Below are 14,877 nucleotides of genomic sequence, written 5' to 3' on the forward strand. Positions count from 1 at the left end.
AAGTACAGAAGCCCTCCCAGTGGCCAAATCTAGACCAATTAGGGTATTGAAGTAAATAATGAAGTCACTAACAGATTACAACTCATTGAATGAAATAGAAAACATGAGTCTAAACTGATGCAAATCAATTAAATAAATTATAATAAAGACTAGGATATTTACATAGTTTTAAAAATAGAGCCTACAAAATACTAACACAAAGGAAAAAAGAGTATTGAAGTTGGATCTTTCCATGCAAGGGCTTGGGGGGATGATTAGAATCAAGCAGAGTCCCGACATAACAGTGTAGGGCTGGTGGGCACAGGAGGAGAAGCTGTTTGGTAAACCAGTGGGGGATCTCCTGCTCTGAGAAAGGGTTTATTAATCTGATGAAGGCTGAGTCATCTGCGTTGAGATAAATGGATTTTCTAAAAGTTCCTGAAACAAACAAGGAAGCTATTTGCTTTCCTGGGCAGGAGTTTCCTGGAATTCAAGACACATTAAAGCAGTCTTGACAGTCCTTAATCCTAGTAAACTGTGTGGCTGCTGATGGTTTCCATTCTCAAAGGACACTAAACACACAACTCGGGGACAACAGACATAACCAAGATGTGTGATCACCCTTCTGACCACTAGGCATATCATATAAGTGGTATTAACTCCATTTTGCAGATAGGGAAATTGAGGCTTGTGGCCATTAGAAAGAACACAGCTAATTGAGTCTTGGCAGATTGGAAGTGGCTCTGAATAGTTAGCTGAGCTAACTAATCAGGTGACAAAGGCACTAGGGGGAGAAGTGGAGGGGTGGGGCACAGAGAGTCGTGCTTGGGAAAAGGAACAGGGGACCCCTTGGGAACTAGAAGCATCTCAGCCTGGGGAGTTTAGGCAGGGGAGCCCTGAGAAGAAGCCCCAGGAGGCCTTGCCATGGAGTCTGGGTGCTATTCCAAGGGTGATGCCAAGTCATTGGAGGGTGATAAGCAGGAATGAGAAGCCTAGATGAGCATTTCAAAGTTAAATGGAACTGCAGTCAAAAGATGGATTGGAAAGAGCAACTATTAGGGACTGATTCAATAATTCAGGGAGAAATAAGGAGGACATGAAATAAATTAAAAATCAATGAGAATGGGAGAGAAGAGGGCCAGTGGAAGGGAATGAAGCAGAACCAATAGAACTTAGGGTTTTGAGTAGACATGGGGGCCAAGGAGAAGGGAGTTTTATTGGAATTGGAGATGACATGACAGTGAGTCATACTCTCCACAATTTTTTGAAAGAATCGTCATTCAACAGTTTTACAATTTCCTTCCTGGAGAGCTGAGATTTATTTATTCCTATACCATGTATATAACTAATACAATTTTCTTTTTGTAAATGATTGCTTAAAGGCTGATTCTCCTTTCTGAGCTGATGGGCTGAATGGCAGCCATTAACAAAATCACCTGTTATATTTTGGGGTCAAACAAATGCCCAGCCACTTGGGGACTCCAGAGCCTAAAGAAAAAGCTGCACCATGCAGGCGGCGGCCAAGCATCCGAATAGTGAATTGAGCTGGTTACCTGGCTGCTTTCCTCAAAGGCAGCAGGGACACGCTCCAGCCCTGGATGAGGCCAAGGCTAATGGACTGTAGGGAAACCCTGACCACACACTCCATGATGGGTTGTGGGAAATGCCAACCAACACCCAGGAAAAGGAGCAGACCCCTGAAAGGAAGTGGTGTGCTGCTAAAACGCGGCTCATCATGATCATGAACAGCAAGCAATGAGGAAGGCCTTTGGTTTATAACCAGGTTCCACATGCATAAGACAGGGGTGGGGAAACTTTTCTTGTTGGAAGCTGTGTTTATTTAGCTGAATCAAACAAGGCTGCATTCAAGAAATTTCAATTAGGCTCCGCATCTGTAGTTCAGTGGTTAGGGAGCTGGTTGGCGGGTTTAAACCTGGCCCAGGCCTACTAAAACAACGACAACTACCAAAAAAAAAAAAAAAATAGCTGGCCTGTAGTCCCAGCTACTTGGGAGGTTGAGGCAAGAGTTTGAGATTGCTGTGACTGTGACACCCTGGCTCTCTACCAAGTGGTGCCATAGTGAGACTCTGTCTAAAAAAAAAGAAATTTCAATTAGATGTTTTAAAAAGTTAGATTTTTACAAAATAGTACACAACTTTGTACTTAATAATTTCAAAAAATGAAAACTATGTGTTAATTTTAAAGTTAACCTTTCATTGATTTTGTTGTACCTGGTTTTCATGGGAAAGCATTTGGAAATTTGGTTGCAGTGTGAAGGGCTGCAGTTTCAGCTTCAGCTGACCCTCTTCAATGACTTTCAACTGGTATGACATGAGAGGATCTTAGGTGTGCCTTGAAAAATCGTAAAGATCATTAGTTAAATTATTTGTTAAAGAAGTTCAAAGCACAGTATGTTCTTTTTTCTAATTCCTTCCTACGTGTGATGTGTGGCTAAAAATCTAAGCACTTCAGAAAAAGCTATCTTTTTCAAAATACTCAAGCTCCAACTCCTGGGCTCAAGTGAGTCTCTTACTTCAGCCTCCCAAGTAGCTGCAACCAAAAAATAGCTGGGTGTTGTGGCGGGCACCTGTGGTCCCAGCTACTTGGGAGGCTGAGGCAGGAGACTCGCTTGAGCCCAGGAGTTGGAGGTTGCTGTGAGCTGTGATGCCACAGTACTCTACCCAGGGGGACAGCTTGAGGCTCTGTCTCAAAAAAAAAAAAAAAAAAAAAAAAAACACCAAGGCAGTCAGAAAGCATGGCCATTTTGAATTCTTCTATACCGTTCACTCAGCCAGTTGAAATAAAGCCCTTTCTCTTATAAACATGATGTTTGGGTGCCCTTTCTCTCCATTGGGCCTCATCTTCCTGCAGCAATAACTTGTTGCAAAGTGTCACTTAAAACAGAAGCTTTAGCACAGATATTTTGCTGATGCTTGATACAATGAAATGAAATGAGAGGATCCGGATCTGTTAATCCTTTTTTAATCTATATAATAACCCTTCATGTTTTCCTGTCATGGAAGGTGCACCTTCTATACAGACACTCAATAAATTTATCAAATTCAGTCTAACTTCAAGACATTCATCTTGAAAGTTGTTAAAGATATTTATTCCCGTGTTCTGTTCACAAGAGTACCCAAAGGGAGTAACTCTTCACAGCAAAGGAAATCTTCTATTATGACTCAAATGAAATATAAAACTTACACTGAGTCAGTAACATCAGTTGATTCATCCAAAGTAATTGAATCATATGTATTTTCCTTTTGAAGTACTGCATAAAGTTCTATTAAGTTGAGGACTAATTCATGCTACTGATTGGTTTGGGGTCTCCTTAAAAGAGGCAGTTATTTGTACTTTGAAACATTATCAGCATCTAAGCATCCTACAACTTGGAAAATGCATTAGTTCACAATTTCTGCATCACTGAATGGCTTTATTTCCCCCCTAAATTACTTTATAAGTTGCTTCAGTGGCATCATTTCCAGATCTTATTTCTGCTTAAAAGAATTGTCTTTGCTTTTGTTTTTCATCTTCTAATTTCTGCAGTACAACCTTTCATGCCTCTCCCTCTAATTTAAAATATTTGTGTTCCCTACGAGTATTATAATGCTGATGAGCGTTGAATTTCTTTAATGTTGACACTGCAGTTTTACAAAGCAAGCAAATCATCTTATCTTTAGCAGAAACAAGATAATATTGCAATTTCCAGTCCTCATTTAAAAATGTGTTTTATTCCTTCAGCATTCTCTTGGTCTTCATTGACATGGTGGGCTATTAAGCAGACAGAATTTAAAAATACTGTCAGCTGTGCAACTATTCACAGATTCTACTTCAAACAGAAACAGTCCACTATTGTCAAAAGCTGATAACAGACTGTCATACGCAACCCCCATAAACTATCACCAACCAGCCTCAGGAGGTAGTGGTGCCAGTAAGGCAGGGGTAGGGGAGGTCAGAACTAAATCATGAGTGTAGCAGCATCAGTTTAGCCCTATGTCTTACTAATGTAAGAGGTGGTCAATCTGGGAAGATTATTTAGTTGAAACTTCTTTCATTCTTTGGCATTTTAAATACATTCATTTTAAAAATAAAAATATAAAAGATGGACAGAAATGTATTAATAAAAATGATTTGTTCTTTAAAAATTGGATTCAGTCAAAAAACCCCACTTAAGGATGTAGAAGACCATATATGGCCTCAGGGCTGCAGGTGCCTCCCACCTGGCATAAGGGAAATGTATTGCCCTTAGAAAGCTGAAACTACACATTTTAACATCCTATTAGCTGGTTTTGTTATTGTTTACTTAGTGACTAAGTAAAGTAGCTGCTCTACTGAATTTGCATAGAAGTTGAGCCTTGTAGGAAGGGTATTTTGGTAATTAGATGTGTAAGTTCTAACAAATGAAGGAATTCTTCAGAAACAGTTCAGAATGCTATGTGAGTAATTAATATTTTCATCTCACCCTTTTCCATATCCCAACCACCTTTCTATCTATTATTTCATTTGATCCTTACAATAACCCTATGAAGTAAGTAAAAAGGATATTATCAGCCCAATTTTATAGATGTAGAACCTGGTGCTTAGATGGTTTTAGGACTTGATCTAGGAGGGTCATAGAGCTGTCACCCAGGAAAGCCAGGACTCACAGACCTGACCTTAGTCCACCAGACCAATAGCTCCACACCACCCTTTTGTTCAGAAATCTACTTTCAACTATTCCAGGTCTCTTGCCAGCTTGAAAATTGGACACAGATGTTTGCAGGGGAGAGAAAAAAATATTGACTGACATAGAACAACAATTTTATGCTCATATAATTGTTTTATCTATTTATTATGAAGTCATGGGTAAGTTTATGGTGAAAGAGAGTCTCAGGGTAGCTAACCTGCCTGCCTCAGAGATGTGAGCATGACTGGATTTTTCTTCATCTGACATTTTAGATCACCAATAACATTCACAGACAGGGGGCGATGCTGTGGCTCAGTGAGTCAGGCGCCGGCCCCATAGACCCAGGGTGGCGGGTTCAAACCCAGCCCCAGGCCAAACTGCAACAAAAAAATAGCTGGGTGTTGTGGCAGGCGTCTGTGGTCCCAGCTACTTGGGAGGCTGAGGCAAGAGAATCACCTAAGCCCAGAGGTTGCTGTGGGCTGTGACTCCACAGCACTCTAACAAGGGTGACAAAGTAAGACTCTGTCTCTAAAAAAAAAAGCCATTCACAGACAGGGACACAGCTGGCCTTCCCAAAATCTGCACAGCCTCCTGGGTTGAGGCCATCTTTAATAAGTTCATGGTGAGCAGGTCAGACCTCCATCGCAGAGCATCATTCATTCTTGGGATGAGAAGACAGCAATATAAAATGCATCTTACTTTTATTACGTACACCATTGGATAAAATAGGCTCTTCCCTATGATCACTACATTACTTCTAATAGAATATAGGCTAAATAGTCCTAGAATAAAATGCACCAGAGAATATTTGGTTCCCACAGCCAGTTTAGCTTAAATCTTTTTCCCAAAATTCTGAAGCTTCTCTAAAGTTATGTTTTTACCCTTGAGACATCAAAAGAAATTGGAGACCAAGAACACAACAATGGGCTTTACATTGGCTAAATATCAGAGAGTGATGAGGGAGTAATTTGAATGATACATTGAAACCATCTGGATTAAGTGAGTTCACATCAAATCTATAACAGACCATCTCTGTCATGATCACTCTTGTTTTAGGTGTTTTCATTTTTCCTAAAATGTGGGGGGGGTTCCACATAAAAAGGACATTTTGCTTACAGATCAGTTTTCCTTAATTAATTTCTTCCCCTAATAAGTTAAAGAATGGCCCTAAAGGTAGGCTTAGGCTTATATTTAAAAGGATACTTGTTACCCTTTTTAAAAAGTTAAAGGGAAGTGGTAGGTTGGGTAACTGGTTAGGCTAATGAGAGGTGGCTTTTAGTTTGAAAACATTTGCCTAAGTTGCCCTGGAAACTTAAACTTACCTTTCTTAAGAAACTTCAAGTTAAACTACAAAAGGTAATTACCTCCGCCTGGGTGATTTTCATAATGCGTTAAGTGGTGTTTTAGAAACTACCTGTTGTTTCAAAGAAAGGTTTATCACAGGTATACCATTCCCTCTTCTTTCACTTCAATTTTGCTATTAAATTCAGTACAATTCAATGTTATACTTATATTAGGCAAGGCACCCATAGATAAAAACTAACGGAAACTTAGCAGTAAAAGAGAATTTACTGCCTCCTAGAATTGAGAAGGCCAAGATGCTTCTGGGTCACGCGGGTCTGGGCAGGGAGCAGTGATGAGCTTAGGGCTTCATCTCTCAGTTACACTGTCCCCACCTTGGCTTCATTGCCTGGACATCCACTCCCTAAACGGTGGAAACACTACCTCTTGGAGGCCGACTCACCCTCTTAGTTGACAACCTGAAGGAAGAGTCCATCTTCCCTCCTCCCCGCTGAAGCTGGGGATACTGACTGGTCCCTGCATCAAGCTGGGTGCACAAAGACTGGAGGAGGGTTCTGACTGGCTGGACATGGGTCATGAGACCACCCTGGAAGGAGAGTCAGCTTGAATGGACCATACTGGACAGTTCCTCACAAGAAAGAAGGGTTTCTACTGCAAGAGGCGTATGAAGAGGCAGGAACGGACCAAAGCAGATATTCAACTCCTGACTTTCAAAACTTATCTCTGGGCTCGGCGCCTGTGGCTCAAGCGGCTAAGGCGCCAGCCACATATACCTAAGGTGGCAGGTTTGAATCCCCAGCCCAGGCCCGCCAAACAACAACGATGGCTGCAACCAAAAAATGGCTGGCGCTATGGTGGGCGCCTGTAGTCCCAGCTACTTGGGAGACTGAGGCAGTAGACTTGCTTGAGCCCAGGAGTTGGAGGTTGCTGTGAGCTGTGAGGCCATGGCATTCTACCCAGGGGGATAGCTTGAGTCTCCATCTCAAAAAAACAAACAAACAAACAAACAAAAAAAACTTATCTCTGAATAGTAGGAATAGAGGTGAATTTTTTTATAGCTTTTTTGGTATATATTAAATTTTCAACCAAATCATGTATTATTGTAATAAACAGGAAAAAAAGCAATGAATATAATTCTATTTCAAAAAGTGTTATAGAGCTATAAGGAAGGATGAATTGTTGAGTGAAATAAAATAAATTGTAGGACAATATATATGGTGTGATCCCATTTGCACTAAAATACTTCTGAAGGCTATATAAGAAATGACTGATGATGTCTACCCTACTGAGCGGGCAGGAAAAGGTTGAAGGCAGCCTATTACTTGTCACTTTATATAACATGTGCTATTTGAGTCTTTTCAGCATCTACAAGTATAACTTTTATAACATACAATAAACATGGATGACAAGTGCTAAGGGTTCAAAGGAAGAGACAGTCAGATGTTTTAGTTGTCAATTACCATGTAGTGGCTAAAAATAACACACATGTACTCTCTCCCAGTTCCTGGGTGTCAAGACTTCAAGTACAGTTGAATGGGGTGCTTTGCTTCAGGGTCTTTCACAGGACACAGCAGAGGTGCTGCAGTGTGGCAGCCTCATCCAAAGCCCACTTGGAAAGGGCATGCTTCACACTCATCGGTGAGGGGGTGGCAGGACTCAGCTCCTCATGTGTTGACACGCTAAGGCCCCCTGCAGCTTCCCATCACATGAGCCTCCCTGTGAAGCATCTCACAGCATCAGAGTGAGCAAGTTAAGGGGCAAGAGAGGAAGGCCCAGCAGGCGGGAGTCACGGAAGTGGCATCTCATTACTTTTGCTGTATTCCATTTGCTCATAGAAGCAAGTCTCTGGGTCCAGCCCACACTTGGGGAGAAGACCACACCAGGGCATCAGTAGCAGTGTAGGAACCATTGGTGGAAAGGCCAGAAGCTTCCTGTGACCACTGAAATAGCCTCCATGGCTTCCTGGGGGAGGAACTAAATAGGTACAACTTAAAAGAAGGAAAAATTGGAAAGAGGGAGAGAAAAGTGGAGGGGAATATGGAAGAGCAACATAAAAATAAAGATGCACGGGCAGAAGAGTAGACAAGCATGTTCAGAGGAGGGCTGGACCATGTTGCTGGGAAAGGTGGACTTTTCCTGGGTGTGAGAAGGCTGGAAGGCTGTTAGGAACTGAACGGCACACTAAAAAATGTTAAGTGCATTCTCCCCAGTGGCTAGCCATGCCTGTTCATCAATATCCTCACCAAAAACTTATTCTCTCCTTGTTATGACATGTTGATGGCTCAGAGGTGCTAATGAGTATAAGGAAAGATATTATATCATGAAACATAATTCACAGAGTAGACACTATGCTCATAGAAAATTTAAGGTTGGTTATATATTTATTCGAACTTCAGCATATTGCTCTGATTTCGTTGTTTTTTTTCTTGAGACAGAGTCTCACTATGTCACCCTCCCTAGAGTGCTATGGCATCACAGCTCACAGCAACCACAAACTCTTAAGTGATTCTCTTGCCTCAGCCTCCCAAGTAGCTGGGACTACAGGAACCTGCCACAATGGCTGGCTACTTTTTGTGTGTGTTGTAGTTGTCATTGTTGTTTAGCAGGCCTGGGCTGGGTTTGAACCCACCAGCCCCAGGGTACGTGGCTGGCATGCTAGCCACTGAGTTACAGGCACCAAGCCTGTTCTGATTTCATTTTGTATAAGTAGATGTTAACTGTTGTAAAGGAGCCTAAAGCTTTTGAAAATATTTTTGCCATAAATTAAATTGATTCTAATGCTATCAGTTAAATACATATTTGATATACATATGTATTCAGTACCAGTATGTGACTTCATGATGTGGAACAAACAATAGGTTTTGAAGCCACAAAGAGAATTTTTTAATATTATTTGAATCTACTTTTTGAATGTTTTAAGAAAAAGGACATGATAAAATGTGCAGAATGCTGCTAATAGTCAAATAAGTCAAGGACACTGAAAAGTCCACTGAATAGGGCAAAATGGTGACAGCTGCTGGCGTCAACCAGAGCAGCGGTGGAGAGTGGCAGGGTGGAGAAGAGGCTGGAGTGGGCGGAAGAATGGCTGGGACTTCCATTCTGGCAACAGAGGAGGCAAGTTATCGTTAAGAACACAACACAACAAAACAAAAAAACCCACTCCTACTAAAATACTGAGTAAAATCTTTTTTAAAATCTCTATGTGCATAGCTGAGCTGGCAAGAAAGTAAGGGAATTCCTCAGAAGCCAAAATAAACCAAAGGCACAAATTCAGAGGGTGCATGAGCACTGAATCCAGTCCCTTTCCCGTGGGCATCTTACGATCCCTAGGACCTACCACCTATTGACCATGTTATGAATGAAAAGGCAAAGCTTAGGGCCCTTGTAAGCTGGAGAGCCAGTTGTGAAACCTTCCACAAAACCAGGGTCCCCAAGGGCTAGCCTCTTGATGAAAGAATGAACTAGAAAGAAAAACCTGCCTCATAAAGGGTGAAGGACATAACTCTGAATAAAGTGAGATTAAAATCTCTCCCAAATAATTCATAAATATCAAGTTAGCCTTCATAAAGCATTGGTGCCCAAATTCATGGTACCTGTTTAGTCAGTAAAACTCTAAACCAATACTTTAACATGGTCCCAAGTTTGGCATGTCCCTGATGCATTTATCAAAGGAAAAACAAATCCTTTCTTTCTTTTCTTTTTTTGACAGAGTCTCACTTTGTCACCCTCGGTAGAATGCCATGGCGTCACAACTCACAGCAACCTCAAACTGTTGGACTTAAGCTAAGCCTTGTGGCAGGTGCCTGTAGTCCCAGCTACTTGGGAGGCTGAGACAAGAGAATCACTTAAGCCCTAGAGTTTGAGGTTACTGTGGGCTGTAATGCTGCAGCACTCTATCTAGGGCAACATAGTGAAACTCTGTCACAAAATAAATAAATAAATAAGAAATAAAATATATGTGAAAAAGCAAAAGGCTGAAAAGGCCCAATATACTCCCTAAAAAGGAATAAAGTTAGCAATTACATTCTTGGGCATTTATCCCAGAGAAATGAAAATATATATTCACACAAAACCCATGCTCAGATATTTCATAGCAGCTTTATTCATAATATCTCAAAACTGAAAACAACCAAAATATTCTTCAGTGAATGAATGGCTAAGTAAACTGGTACATTCATGCCATGGAATGGGATTCATCAATAAAAAGAAACAGGACACGATAGCTATTGATGGATTTCAAGGGAATTATGCTGAGTTTTAAAAAAAAAGCCTATCTCAAAGGCTACATACAGTATTATTTATATAGCATTCTTTAAATCACGAAATTGGGCGGTGCCTGTGGCTCAGTGAGTAGGGCGCTGACCCCATATACTGAGGGTGGCGGGTTTGAACCTAGCCCCAGCCAAACAGCAATAAAAAAATAGCTGGGCATTGTGGCAGGTGCCTGTAGTCCCAGCTACTCAGGAGGCTGAGGCAAGAGAATCACCTAAGCCAAAGAGCTGGAGGTTGCTGTGAGCTGTGACGCGACAGCACTCTACCGAGGGCGACAAAGTGAGACTTTGTCTCTAAAAATAAATAAATAAATAAATAAATAAATAAATCATGAAATTATAGAGATCAAGAACACATTAATGGTTGTCGCAGGTTAGGAATGAGGGGGATGGGGAGCAGGTGTGTCTATAACAGGCTAGCCCAAGGGAGCCTTGAAGTGACGAAACAGTTCTGTATTTTGTGGTCGTGATTACACAAATGAAGACACATGATACATTTCACAAAAGATATGAATATAACCATCCAAGAAACTCTAAGATAAATTCTAAAGAGACCCACCTCAAACATTGTAATCAAACTTTCAAAAGACAAAAAGAAAATCTTGAGAGCAGGGTGGCACCTGTGGCTCAAGGGAATAGGGTGCTGGCCCCATATGCTGGAGGTGGCGGGTTCAAACCCAGCCCCGGCCAAAAACTGTTAAAAAAAAAAATCTTGAGAGCATAAAGAGAATAAACAACTTGTCACCCACAAGGGACACTCAATAAAATTATGCAGAAGTTTCTCCTCAGATTTTGGAGGCAGGAGGCAGTGGGGCCAACATATTCAAAGTGATAAAAGAAGGAAACGGTTGGCTGTGTGTGGAAGCCAAGGTGAGAGGATCACTTGAGGCCAGGAGACCAGCCTGAGCAGCATAGGGAGCCCTACTCTATTAAAAAAAATAAAGTGTATATATATATATATATATATATATATATGTCCACACATAGATTAACCTGGCACCACGGTGCCTGCCTTTCCCCACATGGTGCTGCCTTAAGTGTTCGCCTCTCCCATTCTACTGAGAGATTTAGGCCTGTTCTTTGAAGAGAACAAAACTTAGGACCATCTAGTTTGTGGTCACCAGATCCAGTGGAGAGTAATGGTTACTATTCTGAAAACAGAATAAGAGACTGCTTATTTATTGAATATTTAGATTCCTCAGAACCTTCACGTCTGTTCAATTCCTGGAAAGCTAGCAACCATTCGTATAACCCATATGCAAGAAATTGGAACATTTTTCACTGGGCAATCTGAACAGTTGAAGACATTTTCTTTTTTAACTCCAGGTTATTGAGTGTAGGGGAAACTGAGCCCTGATCTTTAGTATAAAACTCGCTTCCTGCTTGAGAGTCCTAGAGAGTCAGGAGAATAGCATGTGAGTTGTGGATGTGCAGATTTGAAAACTGGCCTCCAAGAGAAAATGTATATGTGATGGTAAAGATTCTAGACTCCAAAAGTCTCTTGGTGATGGAGGCAGAGGATGTGGTTAAGGTCTGAGATTTTGCAAAAAGAAAGGTGGAGACGTTCTATCTGACCTTCTCCATCTCTTTGCTAATCAGTGCTAATGTCGGGCAAACAGCTTTTGTCTCCTTCTTCCCCTTTTATGATAATAAATAAACAGACCCGAGGTTTACTTGGAGGGCTCCTCCCAGAGTTCCTCAGTCCCCCGACACAGACTTTATGTCAAGCCTCTTCATTTCCAGCCCCAAGACCTCCTCATCTGGTAACCCTAATCCCCTCCAATTAAGTATGAAATGTCCAATTTCCTTAAGTACTATGTTTGTTGATATTTGGGACATTTCACGTTGACACTTTTGTGTGTGTGTGTAAAGGTACATCCTCATTCTTTCAAATACATGTTTTGGCTTGTGATTATCTTTCAAAAAAATTTTAGAGTAATATTTGTGAAACCCTGGATAAGTCAAAAACTCATGTTATTTTTATTTTTTTATTTTTTATTTTTTTAATTTTTTTTCAGTTTTTGGTCGGGGCTGGGTTTGAATCCACCACCTCTGGCATATGGGGCTGGAGGCGTACTCCTTTGAGCCACAGGTGCCACCCCATGTTATTTTTAAATATGATTTTCATCATGGAACCAGTGCAGCACAGATAGCTGGAAATATCAGAGGAGTGTTTGGCAAGGATGTGGCTGATAACATGCCACATCAATGGTTTGAGAAGTTCCATTCTGGTGATTTTAATCTTGAAAATGAGCCATGTGGCTCAGTGCCTATGGGTCAAGTGGCTAAGAAGCCAGCCACATACACCTAAGGTGGTGGGTTCGAATCCAGCCCGGGCCCACCAAATAACAATGATGCTGCAACCAAAAAAAAAACAACCGGGCGTTGTGGCGGGGGCGTGTGGTCCCAGCTACTTGGGAGGTGGAGGCAGGAGACTCGCTTGAGCCCAGGAGTTGGAGGTTGCTGTGAGCTGTAATGCCACGGCACTCTACCCAGGGGGACAACTTGAGGTTCTGCCTCAAAAAAAAAAGAAAAGAAAAGAAAATGAGCCATGTGGGTGACCTGTGACCAAGGTGGGTAATGATGAGCTGAAAGCTGTAGTGGAAGTGAATCCATATCAACCTACAAGTGAATTAGCAGCAAGACTTGACATTACTCTTCCAATGATATGAAACCATTTGAAACAAGGTAAAGAAACTGGATAGATGGGTTCTATGTGAATTAAGCGAGTGTCAAAAGAGAAGTTGTCTCGAAGCTTACCTTTCTTTCCTGTCAGGACACAAAGGTGAACCATTTCTATACCATATTATTATCTATGGTGAAGAACAGATTCTTTTTGACAATTGAAAGGACTGGGCACAATGGTTGGATAAAGATTAAGTGCTGAAACACAGTCCAAAACCAAATATTCTTCAAAAAAATCAAATGGCGTCTGTTCGGTGGTCCAGCAGTGGTATCATCCACTACAGCTTCATGAAAGTTGGTCAATGGACAACAACCAGTTGGACAAAATGATGAGGATACTTGTGATTAAGCATCTGAGATTGGACATAGAGACATGCCAATGCCTCTAGCTCTTGCAAGACAATGCTATTACACAAACAATGTGTCTCAAACCACAAAGGCTGGACATGGAAATTCTCTGTCATCCACTGTATCCACCAGACCTTGTGCCAACTGCCTACTACTTCTCCCCAGGCTTTGGGGCCCTTCTTGCAAGGAAAAATATTCAATTCTCAACAAGTTGTGGAAAATGCCTTTTGTGATTTCATCACCACTCCCTCCCTCCTTCTCTACTGCTGGAGACACAAGCCACCATTACAAGAGCAAAGCTGTATTGATAGTTCAGGCACATGTTTTGCTTAATTGCACTGTTTCTTGTTTGAGATAGAATAAACTAACTATACTTTGATTTGAAAGTGGACATTTCCTATTTATTAGCCTAATACGTTGCTCTGAGAACAGAACCCAGGCGTCTGTGTTTCCAACTCTTTAACAGGACTGATACCCATGATCTCTCTTCCTGTTCTGACTTGATTTGTGCCTCCTCTCTTTTATTCTGGATCTGTCTCACCAGGACTTTTTTCTTACTTTATTAGACCTTTCAAAGAGCCAACGTGTGCCTTTATTGAGTTTCTCTATTGTAAACGTGTTTCCTCTTTCGCTTGTTTCTACTCTTGTCTTTATCATTCCTTTCTTTCTACTTTCTCTGTGTTTAATTTGTTTTTCTAATTTTTTAAGATGGATACTTATATCACTAATTTTCAGGCTTTCTTTTGTCTGTGTTATTATATTTTCAATTTTAAGGTTCTGGATTTTCCTCTAAGTACAGCTTTTGCTTCATTCTATAACCATATTCTCAATATTATTTAGTTCAAAATATCTTTTCCTTTCTATTATGACTTCTTTAATAGGTATTTAGGAGTGTATTGTTCATTTCCAAACACTGGGGACTTTCTAGTTATCTTTCTATTATAATTTCTAGATTAATTTAACTTCAAGTTTGGCCAGCAACTTGGAAACTTGTTCGGTTTGATTTCAATCATTTAAAATTTGTTGGGCTGGGTGTGGCAGCTCACGCCTGTAATCCTAGCACTCTGGGAGGCTGAGACAGGTGAATTGCCCTGAGCTCACAGGTTTGAGACCAACCAGAGAAAGAGCGAGATGCTGCCTCTAAAAATAGCTGGGTGTTCTGGTGGGTGCCTATAGTTCCAGCTACTCAGGAGGCTGAGGCAAGAGAATCTCCGGAGCCCAAGAGTTTGAGGTTGCTGTGAGCTACGATGCCATGGCACTCTACCAACGGTGACAAAGTGAGACTCTGTCTCAAAAATAATAAATAAAAATTAAAAAACAAAATTTGTTGAGTTGTTTTACATTCCACCATACAGTCAGTTTTGGAAATTGTCCCGTGTACACTTGAATGCATATTCAACAATTGTTACTGTAGTGTTCTATAAGTTACATTTATTAGAGCATTCAAATATTTTGTATCCCTACTGAATCTTTTGTCTGGAAAATTAGTTTTCTAGTTAATAAGAAAGGTATTTTGAAATCTACCATTTTGAAAGCTATAACCAAATTATAGCCTTAGAATATGGGGAGGGGGGAGGGGCAAGGAGGGGGGTGGATGGGTGGAGGGAGGGTGATTGGTGGGATCAC

Source organism: Otolemur garnettii, unplaced genomic scaffold (assembly GCF_000181295.1).
Source record: "Otolemur garnettii isolate 467f Iridium unplaced genomic scaffold, OtoGar3 scaffold00091, whole genome shotgun sequence".
NCBI classification, from domain to species: Eukaryota; Metazoa; Chordata; class Mammalia; order Primates; family Galagidae; genus Otolemur; species Otolemur garnettii.